Source organism: Caloenas nicobarica, chromosome 1 (assembly GCF_036013445.1).
Source record: "Caloenas nicobarica isolate bCalNic1 chromosome 1, bCalNic1.hap1, whole genome shotgun sequence".
In the NCBI taxonomy this organism is placed as follows: domain Eukaryota; kingdom Metazoa; phylum Chordata; class Aves; order Columbiformes; family Columbidae; genus Caloenas; species Caloenas nicobarica.
Window position 1 is genome coordinate 79,851,352 of NC_088245.1, and position 14,113 is coordinate 79,865,464.

At 39.7% G+C, this 14,113-nt stretch overlaps 1 protein-coding gene across 3 annotated transcripts in view; it reads right to left on the reverse strand.

Annotated features, from left to right (window-relative positions):
- Positions 1-14,113, reverse strand: part of SOX5 (SRY-box transcription factor 5) — a 359,749-nt gene that overhangs the window by 106,859 nt on the left and 238,777 nt on the right. The gene's annotated exons all lie outside the window — the stretch shown is intronic.

Sequence of the window (14,113 nt, forward strand, 5' to 3'; positions counted from 1 at the left end):
ATGCTTAGTCTTTTTTAACTGAAATGCAGAGAAATGCCTTAACCTGCCAAATAATAAGACAGTAGCTGTTTCCATGTCGATAACTTGCTTCCAAAGGCTTCCCTCCTCTACTTCATACTACAGAAAAAAATGTGCTTGTGAGAGACAAATACCTTCAGCCGCACTTTCAATGACATAAGCCAAAAGGACCTTCTGCATTAAGGAACATCTCGTGGATACTTTCAAGGGAAAAAGCAGTATTACTTATTCATTGGTGTAACTAAAGAACTTTAGAACACTTCTTTTATATTGGATTTGGTATAGAAAAAACATGCGGTGGATGGAAAAGCTGTAAGATGACTTTTTCCCATTTGGGACGAGGTGTAACAAGAAGTATATTCATGCTCATGCCACTTCGAATGTAGGTTATCTACAGGGCAATTCTGCCACAAAGGCATTTGCAAAAATAGCCCACCTGAAATAAAAATAAACTGAAATTCATTCCAATATGCATCTAAGTCAAAAGGCTAAAATTCATACAGGAATGGCTGTTCCCGACTACATAACATTCCAGTGTGTGGGCTTCTCCTGCAAAACTAGGACTTTCAGGGCAAGTGACTGTAATTCAGGTAACAGCGACACTGGAAGACTCAAGCACACTCTCAAAAGAGCCCTTTCTAAACAAAGGCAGTTGCAGCTCAAGAGCAAAACTCAAAATAATTGCTCTTCTCTTTTCATTGAAGAAAAAAATCCATTGTTTGGTTGATTGAACCATTTGTTTCCTGAGGAGGCTAAACTTGCAGAGGGCACAAAATTGGCCTTTGAGGTACGATGACCAGTGTTTGGGCCACACTGACTTACTTCACTTTACTAAATATTCACACAAATACTATGTTTCTCATGCCACAGCTTCCAAGCACCTAGGCACCTTGTTTAAACAGTAGTACCCTTCCTAGAAGAATAAGCCAGGACTATAATGGAAACCTGCCAGAAAGTTGCAGCTGTCAAAACTGCTGATTTATATGGTATATTGTCCTCTGTGTTTTTGCTGACTAATACCAACTTGCTCCTACATATACTGCAATATAGCAAGAGTTAATCTGCAAAGTCACTCTCTTCAAACTGGCCAATATATGAAATTACATTAACGACTGATGCTACCTCACAGTGTATGATGGAGCACGCAGTTCCCAGATGCTCGTTTAACTCTTTTCCCAGTGAGCTCTGGACCTGTTCTGATCGCTCCAGTGGTAAGCTATTCAGCGAAACATTTGTCAGTGAAAAAAAACAGGTGTGAGATTTCCTGATGTGTTCTGAAAGACAGCATGTAGGATAATTTCTTGAGCTTCATAAGTACTGTTTTCTACAGTTAGCTGATCTATTATATATTGGTTCAGTTTATTCAAATTATAATGAACTACAGAGTTTTTTTGTACATGCTATAAAGAATCAGAGACAAAAATAAGTGTATGTCCCTTGACATTGTACATATCGGCCTTCCAGAAGCCAGCTCTATACTTTTTCCTTCTGATTTTCTACACTCTGTTTAAAGAGACTTGAAGTGGCTGGGGTTTGTGTGTGTGTGTGCGCTAATCCAGCTCTCCTTCTTTTCAAAGTCACTTCTTAGGCATACCCAATGCTCACATTTTATCAGATCAGAAGTCTTCGCACAACAGTATGATGGACTGCTGTCAGAAGATCTCTGGGAAGAAGGTCTGGTATTAACTACTGCTGCAGAGGAATCAGGGAAGAGCAAATAGGACAGTTTGTGTCAGCTCTGTGGTAAATGGAGGCTCTTTCTATTTGAGGCTGTTAGGAATAGAGTGACAGGTGTAACTGTAGAAAGAGGTGTGCAAAAGCTAGTGGACTTTGCCTCTAAGAGCACAGGGGTTTTTAAACATATAAAAGGCTGAGTCTGCAAATCGTAACATTATTAATCAATGGGTAGACTATAAGAACAAGTAGAGGTGGGAAACAAGGCTCAGCAATAGTGTGGAATATAAAGTGGGGAGAAGAGGAAGAGGGGTCATCCAAAACTGACTTTTCAAGAACTTCCATGAATGCTGGAAGTCCACAGATTCAGGTATGGAAATAAATGGCAGCATTATATGGCATTACAGGCAATAAGTCTGGCTCTCTTTTGACAGATAACTTCTGAGAGCTAGAAGAAATGCCCCACTTCGCTATCTCTTCAGCCTTTTAGAGGTGCGGTGCCTTCAGGCTCATCCTAACACCAAAGTATTGTTGTGAATGTTTTCAGTCAAAGGATGCAAACTGGACCATAAAATGCTTGGCTATAAACCTGTCCAAGATGGTTTTCAGGTCGAGAATGCAGCTTAGGTAAAGAAACATGTTTATTCTAATTGTGAGTCTTACTCCTATGTAGACTGAAGTGATGCAGCTTTTGGGATGTGAACTTACTCACTGAAGATTTCTTTAGTGCATTTCTCCCAAAAGATCAAGAAATGGGTGGCAAGAGCAAGGCTGATGACATTATAGTTAAGCAAGGCTGAGTGGTATTTTTTGTCAAAGAAAATTATTCAGAGGTATCTGTGTTACGACCAGCTGCTACATCTCCTCTTTTACTCATTGGTGATTTTTCCATAACATACTCAGACACCAGTAAACAATCATTTTGGTGTATAAATTGCAGTAATATTTTTCCTGTCTACTGTTCAAAAAAAGATTTTTATTTAAACTCTGAAACAGCGAGAATAGTTCTAATATGGAAACCACTCTATTTAAGACGGCATATACATGAAGGCAAGTGCCATGACCTCATTTTTGACACAATGGTAAAGTCTAAATTCATGAATATATCAATATCTAAGGCCTAAACCACTTAACAGTGGACTATCATCTTTAAGAGACTCATCATTTTATTAATGACCCTGAGCCACTGCTGGAGAAAAGCTGCGGATCAAAAGTAGCACTCAGCCCATGGTTCAAACACTGCTTGATGAAATGAGGGACCACAAAGTTAAGAGAGGATGAAATACGAGGTAAGTAGGTATGCTGTGGTACTTCAGTGGAAAGTAAAAAGTTTGCAGGGCAAACCCATCTCTCGTCCCAGTCTTCCTTCATCCCCACCATGGCAGGCATGGTAGGTACCAGCAATGGGAAGTAACATCTCCCTAGAGCTTTCCTCTGGTCCTAAAGCGATGTCGACCCCTCCAATGCTATTGCAGCGCAGTATCACCACAATCTGGCCTTCCACTTCAACTCTGCCACTCATTATGAGTCACCTGGGACATATTGCTTGTAACAACTCCATACATAATTACAGTAAAATATTTAAGTCTCATCAACAATTCTTCTTTCACCACCCTTAACACAGAAATCTTGCTTACTCAAATTAGCTGACACAGATGACAAGAAGACCACCAGAATTCTGCCTTACAATAATTATTTATTATGTTTTGGTTTGGGTTTTTTTGGTGCCAATTTGTGATTTCCGGTAATATTAAACCCCAAGGTTTCAAGATGTGTTTTTCACTCAGTATCTCTTTGACAAGTAGAATATCATTAATTAAAACAAACACAACAATTTTAGTGTGTAGGCGGTGGGCAAGAAATAGGGGTTATTTAACATCATGTAGTGGGCAGAAATTCAAAACCCATTCAGCTGCTGAATAGTGCAATGGTATAAACAAACATGAAAGTCTTATCAAAGTCATTCACTTAAAACCAAACTATCTAGAAAGAGAGAGCAAAAATATACAGAAAGGATTCAGAAAGCAAATTCTGCACTAAAAGTCTGTACCTTCTCTAGATTTCTTTAAGTGAAAGGCTGATGGACACAGTTAATAAAACCTTATAGCATCTAATACAGCACAGTGAAAGAAATGTTCTTCACTGCTTGATCAGTGTAGACTTTAGCAGAATTGGGTCTGCTCAGAAAATCTTAGATTTAAATCCACTGATTGAGCCTTTGAATGCACCCTCTTTTTCCGAATTTTATTATTACTATTAATAAATCAGATACATGTTTCCTTATGTTTGGTCTCCAGTGACATCAGTTTCAGAGCACTAGTTACTACAACTCAATGTAATTCTTTCCTGAAGACGATATTGTTATGATTATTTTATATTGAGTTTCAGTGCTTTCTACATGATCTTAACCCCTGCACTTAAACACAATGGACAAATGGCCAGGAAAACTGAGACCAATGTTAGCAGAAAACTCAGTGGAAAACACATTTCTAGTATTGGATAGCCTCTAATTACTGCCCACGGAAACGCACAATAAAGACCTCTTCTCAATCTTTCAGCTGTTCAGACTTGTTTCTGACTGTCCCATTTGCCAGAGGAATTGTTCCGTAAAAGAGTTTTGGTTTACCATCAAAAGCTCAATTTTAAAAGTGAAATGGATTTGAGTTGCAGAAGATAGACTATTTAGATATGTTGCCACTCTACCCTTCATGTACAGATGCTTTTTTACGTGTTACCAAAATCCTCACATGAAAATGTTTTCACAAGTTTTGTTTGAGAACATGTTCTTAAATAGGACTGAAAAGTCTGTCATTTTGTACATACAATTTGGTGACAGCAATACAGTTAAAACATGATTAACTGTAGATACAATGATAAAGTTTAGATATCTGAACATCTGATTTCTCTGTACAGCCAGGTAGCCAGCTACCCAAGTCCTGCAGCTTGTTACTGCACTGAATTGTAGGCACAAAAATTTTGATGGCCCAAATAATTTTGTCTTTTTTTTTTCTTTGCTGTCTCCTTCAGTACTTCCTTGTCTTCCTTCTCCTCCTTTATTATTAAAAATATGAGGAAAAACAACAGAAGAAAAAGAAAGACTAAATGTTTCTTTGGCACTTATAGATATGGACCATGCAATGGAAAAGAAAATCGTCTACCTAACAATAGCACCTATCATCATAAATCAGTTTTTAATTTTACTGGTGGATTACAGCAACCAGATAAACATTTGCTGCTTTCCTCCCCTGTATGTTGCTCTTTGAATCGGCTTGGCCCAATATTTAGTTAGGTGTGGGAGTCCTACCTACCTTACAACTCCCAGACAATATCCGATTGGTATGTAGGGGGGAAAAATAGAATAGCATTTCCAAAGCAGAATACAAACATAATATATGAAGTGCAGGATTTCACAAGAGTGGGAGAAGTACAACGCAATGAAAATGAATAATCTTTGGGTATTTTCTTCCTAGTCTGAAGTAGTTCTTGAATGTACAATCATTTTTTCTGGCTTGACTGCCTTTAAATACACACATGCCATACTCCTAGTTCAATTTTTAAGCCACTATAGGTATTAGAGGACAATTTACATGTGATTTGCATTTTTTTTTGTGCCTGTGGTTTTGGTAAGTCTTCCAAACCTAATGACTGTTCTTTTGGCCAGCAACATAAATGCTGTAATCACACAATTATTGTGCTGGGAACAGTTTAATTCAGCATTTTGTTCTCAACCACAGAACAATTACTCAACAATTTTGGTTAACCATACTAGCTCACTGCCTGGAGAGGAAGCAGAATATTCACAAGATCTATTGTCTTACACAAAAGCAGTCAGTAGATTCTTATCTATTACAACTTCCCAGCATCTCTTTGCTCTTTGGGGTACTTCCACATACTCCCAGTTAATGAAAATAAATTACTAGCAGCACACTGTATTAGCTTATTCATCTCTATCTGTTGAATGCTTTTAATTGTGTATTTGCATACTAAAGAGAAAGGTGGATGTGATGCGTCTGGGAGAGAGGGATATAAGAGAGCACTGTAAAAAGCTCCAAAAATACTACAGTGATGTTATCCACCTACTCTATTCTAAGCATAAACTGTGGCCATTCAGGATTCATTCTTAAGTTCTGCTCTTCCGCAATCCATTTCTCTTTAGCAATAAAAGGAATTTTCTGATGAATTCATTTATTGCCTAGCACTGTTTATTCTGTAACACTGCTGGCCACAAAGTACTTCTGAGATCTCTTTAAGCACAATTTGAGATAGACAAATTTTAATCCAGAACACGGTCTCTTCGGCTTGATGCTTGGTGCAATGGAAAATCAAGGGTTTATTAAGATTCACTAATGCAAATCAGCAATTTTATTTCATGGGCTAGTATGGGACAGCCACAGCCCCAATGTAGTGGTGGCAACTGATGAACCTCATGGCTCTTATCAAGCCACACGACACGACAACACTTGCTTGATGCCACTGAGTTTGGCTGAAGGGAGAGCAGGAAAAGCCCTTGAGTTGTCTTCACCTGCTCACTGGTGTGACTGAGGATGTGCAGATTTATTTGAATCCTCCAATATTTTTGCCAGATAAACAATCTTGCAAATGTTTACTGGAAGTGAGAGCTTTTTAAATTTGTTTTAATCTAGGCACTAACACACTTTGTGAGGTAGACCTGATTCACAATAAAGCGAGTGAAACTTCTGACGCTTCAATAAGAACAGACTTAAGTATCGAGATCCTTACATATTTTCTGCTCCAAATTTCAGTTCTGGAAGCATTTTACCTAAGCAAATATAAACATTTTAATAATTCCTCTTCCACTTCTGTCTTTGTTTTGTATTGCCAGTCACAGGGACTATTTTCATTCAGAGTTGTGAATCAGAAAATTACAACTCTGGCAATGCTGCTAAAGAAGTAAAATTAAGCTAATTAAACAAAGCTGACTCAATAAACTTAGTTTGATAGTAAGAGAGATCAAAAAGGAAACCAGCAGTAAACATGATGAAGACATAAAGCAATATTTGATTTTTTAAATGCCTTTAGCTTTTAAATAGTACTCGGCTCTGAAAAGTGACTTTGTAATAATCACTATTTTCTTAAGCGCAAAATTTGACCTGTAGGAACTTTGTGTTGAGTCCTTGCTCTGCTGAAGTCAATACAAATTGACCCCAATGATACTTGGCAGAAATAACTTAATTTGAAAAAGTAACTTTAATTTAAAAAAAAAAAAAAGACAAACAGAAAACAAACAAAAACCCCAAACAAACAAACACCCCCCACCCCCACCCCAAAACAACCAAAACAAAACAAACCACACACACGGCATCTATGGAGCAGAAGTCATGCTCAAATGTCATCATCAGTGGGCTACGGAGCTATGATACTTCTTTTTTTTTGCTCCATTTATGACATGAACTGTGTGTCTCTTTCTGCATGAAGCCCAGTTTCAGCAGATGTGGAGAAAGACCTGTCTCCTGAGATGTGGGACACACAACGTGAACTGCATTAAGGAAAGAGAATCATAGAATCATTTCAGCTGGAAAAGACCTTTAAGATCAGAAGGTCCGATTCAGTTCTTTCCATTTCTTGGACAACTGCTAAGTTTTCACTATGCTACTGCACACACACAGACAGACAGACAGACAAAAGACGACTTCTTAAACTGCTGTGCGTTAGAAAGGAAGAAGCTACACTTCATGATCCCATCACTGTGCTTCAGGCACCAGGCCTGTTGGTTAGGCCTTTCGGGTGATGCCAATGCTGCTCTGCCTTGTTCCTGGACTGCAATGACCCTTAGGCAGGAGCTAAACATTTAGGTGTCTAGAATAGGGCATTTTCAGGACCTGCAGAGCAGGAGAAATACAGAGAGCTCTCGGATCACACCAGCAGGTGCTATGTATGTTTAGGTGCCCCCAAAGCTTCAGATCTCATATCTCAACTAAGGCTCTTAGAGGGGCTGTCTAAATGATGGCTGGACAGAATGTGTGTATGAACTCGGGAAGCGCTCTTGGGTCCCCTGATTTAGATGTTCCCAAAAGCTATCTAAGTCCTGTTATCAGACAGCAAATCCTCTTTTTTGATGTCACCTTAAGTCATCCGCGTAAGAATTCTGGAGAAAATTACTCCACCAAACAATGTTGCAACTACATTAGAGGTTCCTATACTGTTCTCCTGTTCTTCGCAGTCAAGGAAATAAAAAGGCAGCAGTGCTATACAACATGTTGCTTGTGTATGTGCACAGACACCATTAATGAAAAGCAGCTGCATTCCTCCAGCCAAATGGTTTTTGACTAAAACAATCATGGGGCTCCCTGGCACCTAAAGGAATGATTTAGGACATAAATTGCTGGCTTACCGAGTGGCCTTGAAACCTGCTATGTTTATACAAGCACATTAGTAACACTTTAATATCCCATAACAAATCAGTAACTACAAATATGTCTACCACGCTAATGCAAATGAAAACCTACCTAAAGTCTTCGGGTATGATACTTTTCTCCAAAAAGAAAAGGATTATGTTAGCAGTTCAAACCCAAATATTTTGCCACTGAGTTTGTTCATTAAAATGTGATCCATTCTGAAAACATCAGGTCCCTTTAAGACTAAAAGTCAGAGCTGTGTGCTCTGAGCCTTTTCATCAAGATGACTCATTCATTCATGGGAAGCATGGATTGTATGGCTGGCTTATGGCAGCACTCTAAATTAGTACTCACACAATGGAGAGCTTATACAATTGCAGTAGTCCATATCCAGTAAAACTGCCTTAGTGCCTTGAATAATGGGCCTTGCTAAGTCTCTAACAGTGCTGTAAGAACTTCTAAACAGCTGCACACAACACATGACCTGTGCCATCTTTACAATGCCTGCTAACCATGAAAGCAAGCTTTGGGAACTATTTCCTCTGCGCCCTCACCATTGGAGAGCATCAATCCCTTTGCTTTGTAGAGAACAAGGGGATTTCCCGCCCTCCCCACCCCCTCACTCCCTTTTCTTTCTTACTTTTTTTTTTCCTTTCTTTTTGTTTCCAATCAGCTCTCCACTGATCATCCTTCACACTTTAGCCTCTGCCCCAGAATACTCCGGACAATAGTACTGATTCCATCTGTGCTCTCCATTAAAGCCCTCGTAATCCTCCTCCGAACAGCTGGACGCTCAGACTCCACACACAGACACTCCTTCTGTGGAACTGTTTGGCTACAATTACGCTGAGGCTGTGCTTATTTCGAGTTCCTGCCTGCAAATGCCTTTCGTAGGGTTCCCCAGGGCTGCACAGCAGAATGTCCTGATGCAACAAATTTAACAATACACTGAGACAGACCCAGGCTCAGGCAATAATGTGGTGCTTAGTCACCTCAATGCCAAGCAGCACTTAGAAGATATTTTTTAGACAAATGACAGTATTAATGACAAGCTTCAAACTCCCACCATGTCATTAAGTAATCATGAAGGAGCAGCTTCAGTTAATCAAACAGTTTCAATACCTTTATTTTAACATCAGAAGCACTGCAATACCTATGTTTGGCTCAAAAGCCTTGTTCAAGAGCTGCAGTGGTTTGGCTCTCTCCTGGAACCGCATCTATTCAAGAGAACAATCTGACAATGCCTGTCACAGCTTGAAACAACTGAGCGTTAGGGAAGGATCAGCAGAGCACACCCACAGGTTGGCTTAGCTGCACACCTTGTTTTTTCCAAGGGCTTAACTTTCCTCAGACTCATCCAGTGGACTAAGTCTCCATCACATAGAATCATAGAATACTTTGGGTTGGAAGGGACCTCCAAAGGTCATCTAGTCCAACCCCCCTGCAATGAGCAGGGACATCTTCAACTAGATCAGGTTGCTCAGAGCCCCGTCCAGCCTGGCCTGGGATGTCTCCAGGGATGGGGCATCTACCACCTCTCTGGGCAACAGGGGCCAGTGTTTCGCCACCCCCATTGTAAAAAATTTCTTCCTCATGTCTAGCCTCAATCTCCTCTCTTTTAGTTTAAAACCATTACCCTTGTCATATCATAAGAGGCCCTGCTGAAAAGTCCATCCCCATCTTTCTTACAGGCCCCTTTTAAGTACTGAAAGGCCACAATAAGGTCTCCCTGGAACCTTCTCTTCTCCAGGCTGAACAACCCCAACTCTCTCAGCCTGTCCTCACAGCAGAGCTGTTCCAGACCTCTGATTGTCTTTGTGGCTTCCTCTGGCCCATCTCCAACAGGTCCATGTCCTTCCTGTACTGAGGGCTCCAGAGCTAGCTACATCTCACTCCGGACAAGAAATACATTAAATATATATTCAGAAAAATGCAAGAATAACTCTAAGTTAATGATTTTTACAAGACATCTATGCTGATAGTCTAATTAAATAGTGAGTCCTACAGATCTAAGTGCATCTAATGTATTACAATGTGAGTGTATGTTTGTCTGCGCCTGTATACACATACGCATCATCTGTGCCCATACAGAACTATAAACACACACATTTTTCCCATAGATGTGTGTGCACACGTCTCACACACCACACAAGCAAATGAGGAAAGCTATCTATAAATCTCATTTCTGGTATTTATTTTAAAATGTAAATGTGTGTGTATGTGCACATGTACTGATATTTACACATATATATATACACACAGTACCCACGAAACAGATGCCCCACACACAGGAGTCCACACGCATATGCAAGCATATAGGCATGCACCATGCAAAAGATGGTGATACCCAAGGGAGAATTTAAGACAGAATGCAAAGAGTATTTATCACACACCTCTGACAGTTTCACTTGCACATCATACGCTCTCCTATTTGAATAGGGACAGAATCTAATAACCCCAAATCTCTCAGAAGCATGTTTTCTCTGCAGCCAATTGACAGACACGTCTTTTCTTTCCCAACTTTTCACATAATATTACTGAGCTGCCATATTACCCATACTCAGTCCTAGGCCAGAGAGAATCCTGAGCTTTTCTATTTTGTAACCCATGAGGGCAAAAATGAAAGTTTTTTAATTAGCAGAAGTAGAGGATTCACAGTTCCCTAATGTGGCATGTAGCCTTGAAACAACTCAAGACATTGGACTCCAATCACGACATTATTTAGGGAAAAGTTATTTCAGGTGAGTTTTGTAACTTTATTTGATCTATGGTATGAAGCAGTTTTACAGGCAGGGGGCCTCAAATGTGTATAACAGTAATTCTTCTAAAATGCTCCCAAATAAACTTTTTTATATATATATATATATTTTTATATATATGTGTATATATATATATATACTGCTTTCATACAATATGTTACAGTATAAGGCAGCATAAATGTTTTGTTGCTATTAGTTGAAGATGTCAAGCATAACACACAAGTGGCACGCCTCTCCTAAACAAACCCGTAAACCCTCTGTACTGCATCAGTCCAGGGTGTATTTACTGCTCTTCCACAAGCTTTATGTACAAGAATACAGATAGGCTGTCCATAGTTAAGACCAAGATTAGCTTTTTGTTGTAAACCCAAGAATTCAATGTACATGGTTCAAAGCATAGATAAACACCTAGATTAGATGCTTTTTGACTAGTTTCCCCCATCTCATGAGGAGTCATTCATTCTCCAGTCTTTACAGGTGGTTGGCTGTCAAGTAACATACTTTCAGATGAATTACAGATGATTTGGCCAAGATCTTTTTGTGATATGAGATTTAGAAATAGGTGCTAATCGTATTTTGAAAACTCTTCTACGGCTCCTTCATGCCACATCGCTGTGTCCTAGAAACTTCAAATGAGGTTTATCCAAAAGATCTTGGCAAGATCTAGCATAAGGAAAGGCATGTTTGGGAAGTAACTCTCAGGTGCATTAAGAATGTCAGAATAGTCCGTCAGGCTCCAGCAGATTTTAAGGAGTGCCAAATATCTGAGGAGGAGCTAAGCTTGCTTTTTTTTTTTTTTTAAGTGTTCTCTTATGGTTTGCCTTGAGGAAACTGCCTTAATTATATAAACAAGTGCCTAAGAGTTTTGTCACAGCATTTTTGCTGGATGTCTTTTCTTAGTTGCTATTAAGTTGGTTTTGGTTTTGTTTTTTTCTCTTGACTGTCCTGACCACCTCTGGTAGGTGGTCCCCATTTTATTAGACATAAAAGCACCTGATAAAATAATGTGCACCTTTTTATTTTTCTCACACTTGCTGGTCAGGATGGACACCAGTGCTAAACATTACCTCCAGAAATTCTAATTTCGACATTTACTCACACCTCCAGTGGGTTCAATAACTCGTCGTCAAACTTCTAGTTATGGGAAGGGTGTAGAAATATGCATTTCAATTTAGGCACATAGAAGGAGCGGTTAGGAAGGAAAATCCTTGGCTTTCCTCTGTCTCCATTTATGGGGTCTCAAATACCACGCCTAATCCTGGAAAACTAACTTGACGCTCAATCTGACTTTCCATACAAGTTCTCCGGGTTCCCATTTCCATAATTCTTAAAAGCAGGGTTCCCAGCCACATCCCTGTAATGCTACAAGAGCTTCCCAGTACAGGTTCTTCAGACATGCCCCACTTCAGTTTCTTGCATAAAATGTTAATATTTTGTTGCTAGATGGTACCACTAATTTGGTAATGTTTTAAGTCTATCAAGAAAGCAGAAGGCCATGGAGGCAGGAACTGAGTGGTGTCTGAGCAGCAATACCAGGCTTTCTTAATATGGGCCTAAATCATAAAGTTCAAGTCTAAATCCAAATCTTTAAAATGAATTCAGATCTGGCATTTAGCATTTCATAAAAATAGGCAAAGGTTAACGCCCTCGAAGTTGTACTGCAGTTTGAAGGTTTTGGATTAAACCTTCTCTAAACATAATGACAGTTTCTTTCACAGAATCACAGAATGGTTGGAGTTGGAAGGGACCTCTGGAGGTCATCCAGTCCAACCCGTAGAGCAGATGGCACAGGAATGTGTCCAGGCAGGTTTGAACGTCTCCAGAGAAGGAGACTCCACAACTTCTCTGGGCAGCCTGTTCCAGGGCTCTGGCACCCTCAGAGTAAAGAAGTTTCTCCTCATATTCAGATGGAACCTCCTGTGCTTCAGTCTGGGCCCGTTGCCCCTCATCCTATAGTCGGGCACCACTGAAAGGAGTCTGGTCCCATCCTCTTGATATCCACCCTTGAGATATTTATAAGCATTGATAAAATCCCCTCTCAGCCTTCTCTTCTCCAGGCTGAACAGACCCAGCTCTCTCAGTCTCTCCTTATAAGATGCTCCAGACCCGTAATCATCTTTGTAGCCTGCCACTGGACTCCCTCCTTTCATTTTAATATGATCTCTTTAGTAGCTACAAGACTCCACGCTCCCCTCAAGTCAGCTGGAATCTTGCCAGATGGTACACCAAACACTCAGGTCCAGGGTCACTGCTGAGAACAAGCTTTTAGAAATCATCTGTAGCTTCTTTCCTGCAGAAAACCAACCTCTGACTCAGCGAACCACTGCTAGATTTACTCTACATGCTTTACTCACTGACTGCAGGAGCTGTGTGCCAGGAACAGAATTTGGAGTTTTTTCTCTCCCACCTTTTGCGTATCACTTGTCTCCATAGCTCCAAATCACTTCAGGACAGGATAAATTCCCCTCCTCCCAAGCCCTGACCTTTGTATGATGTGGACTGGACATCATAATATACAATTATAGTATTTTTACTAAAACAATACTCTGACTTTTTAGCCCAAGAAACACTAGCAGTCAAAAAGTCTGTAAAGATCATCTATTATGTCTCAATTAAAAGTCTGTTTACTTCAGTTTTATTAAGAAGTGTATTTAAACTGTTTATTAATATCACTGGAACGGTACTAAAGCCAAACTGCAGTAACACAGGAGGGAATCCAATCTAATGTTCTGAGGTGGTAAAATGGGAAGTTGCAGGAAACAATATTTTTATTTCAAGTAAATGTTTGCTTTCAGTTTCAGGTAACCTGCTTCTTCTCCCCTAATCTATGGCCAAATTCTGCACTGAGGTATACCAGACCCGTTCATAGTGACACTGGAAGTATGCATGTGTACAGGAGAGGAAAGATTTAGCCTTTCCTGATTATATAATAATCTTATTTAATTCATCCATGTTTTCTTTGATAATAGAACTAGCATGGAGAGAAATCCTACTGTATGTAACGTGCACACCAAGAAGACAAGATGGCCAAATGGAAGGTTTCTGCATGCATTTTTTCTAATGAAGTTAGCTAGACCACAATTGAAATAAACATTTTATTTGTAATATCTGGGCCAGGGTAGCTCAAAAGTTTATAGAATCAAAGCTTTTAGCTCATAGGAAGGCAGAAATAGATCTCTCTCCCTTTTTTTTTTTTCCCCCCAATACGGACTGAATTCTTACATATGGAAGATTTCAGTCTCCTCTTTCTACTGATAAAAATGAACGGGATTTCACACAAGTTCACCTTATCTTGGATAAAATAAT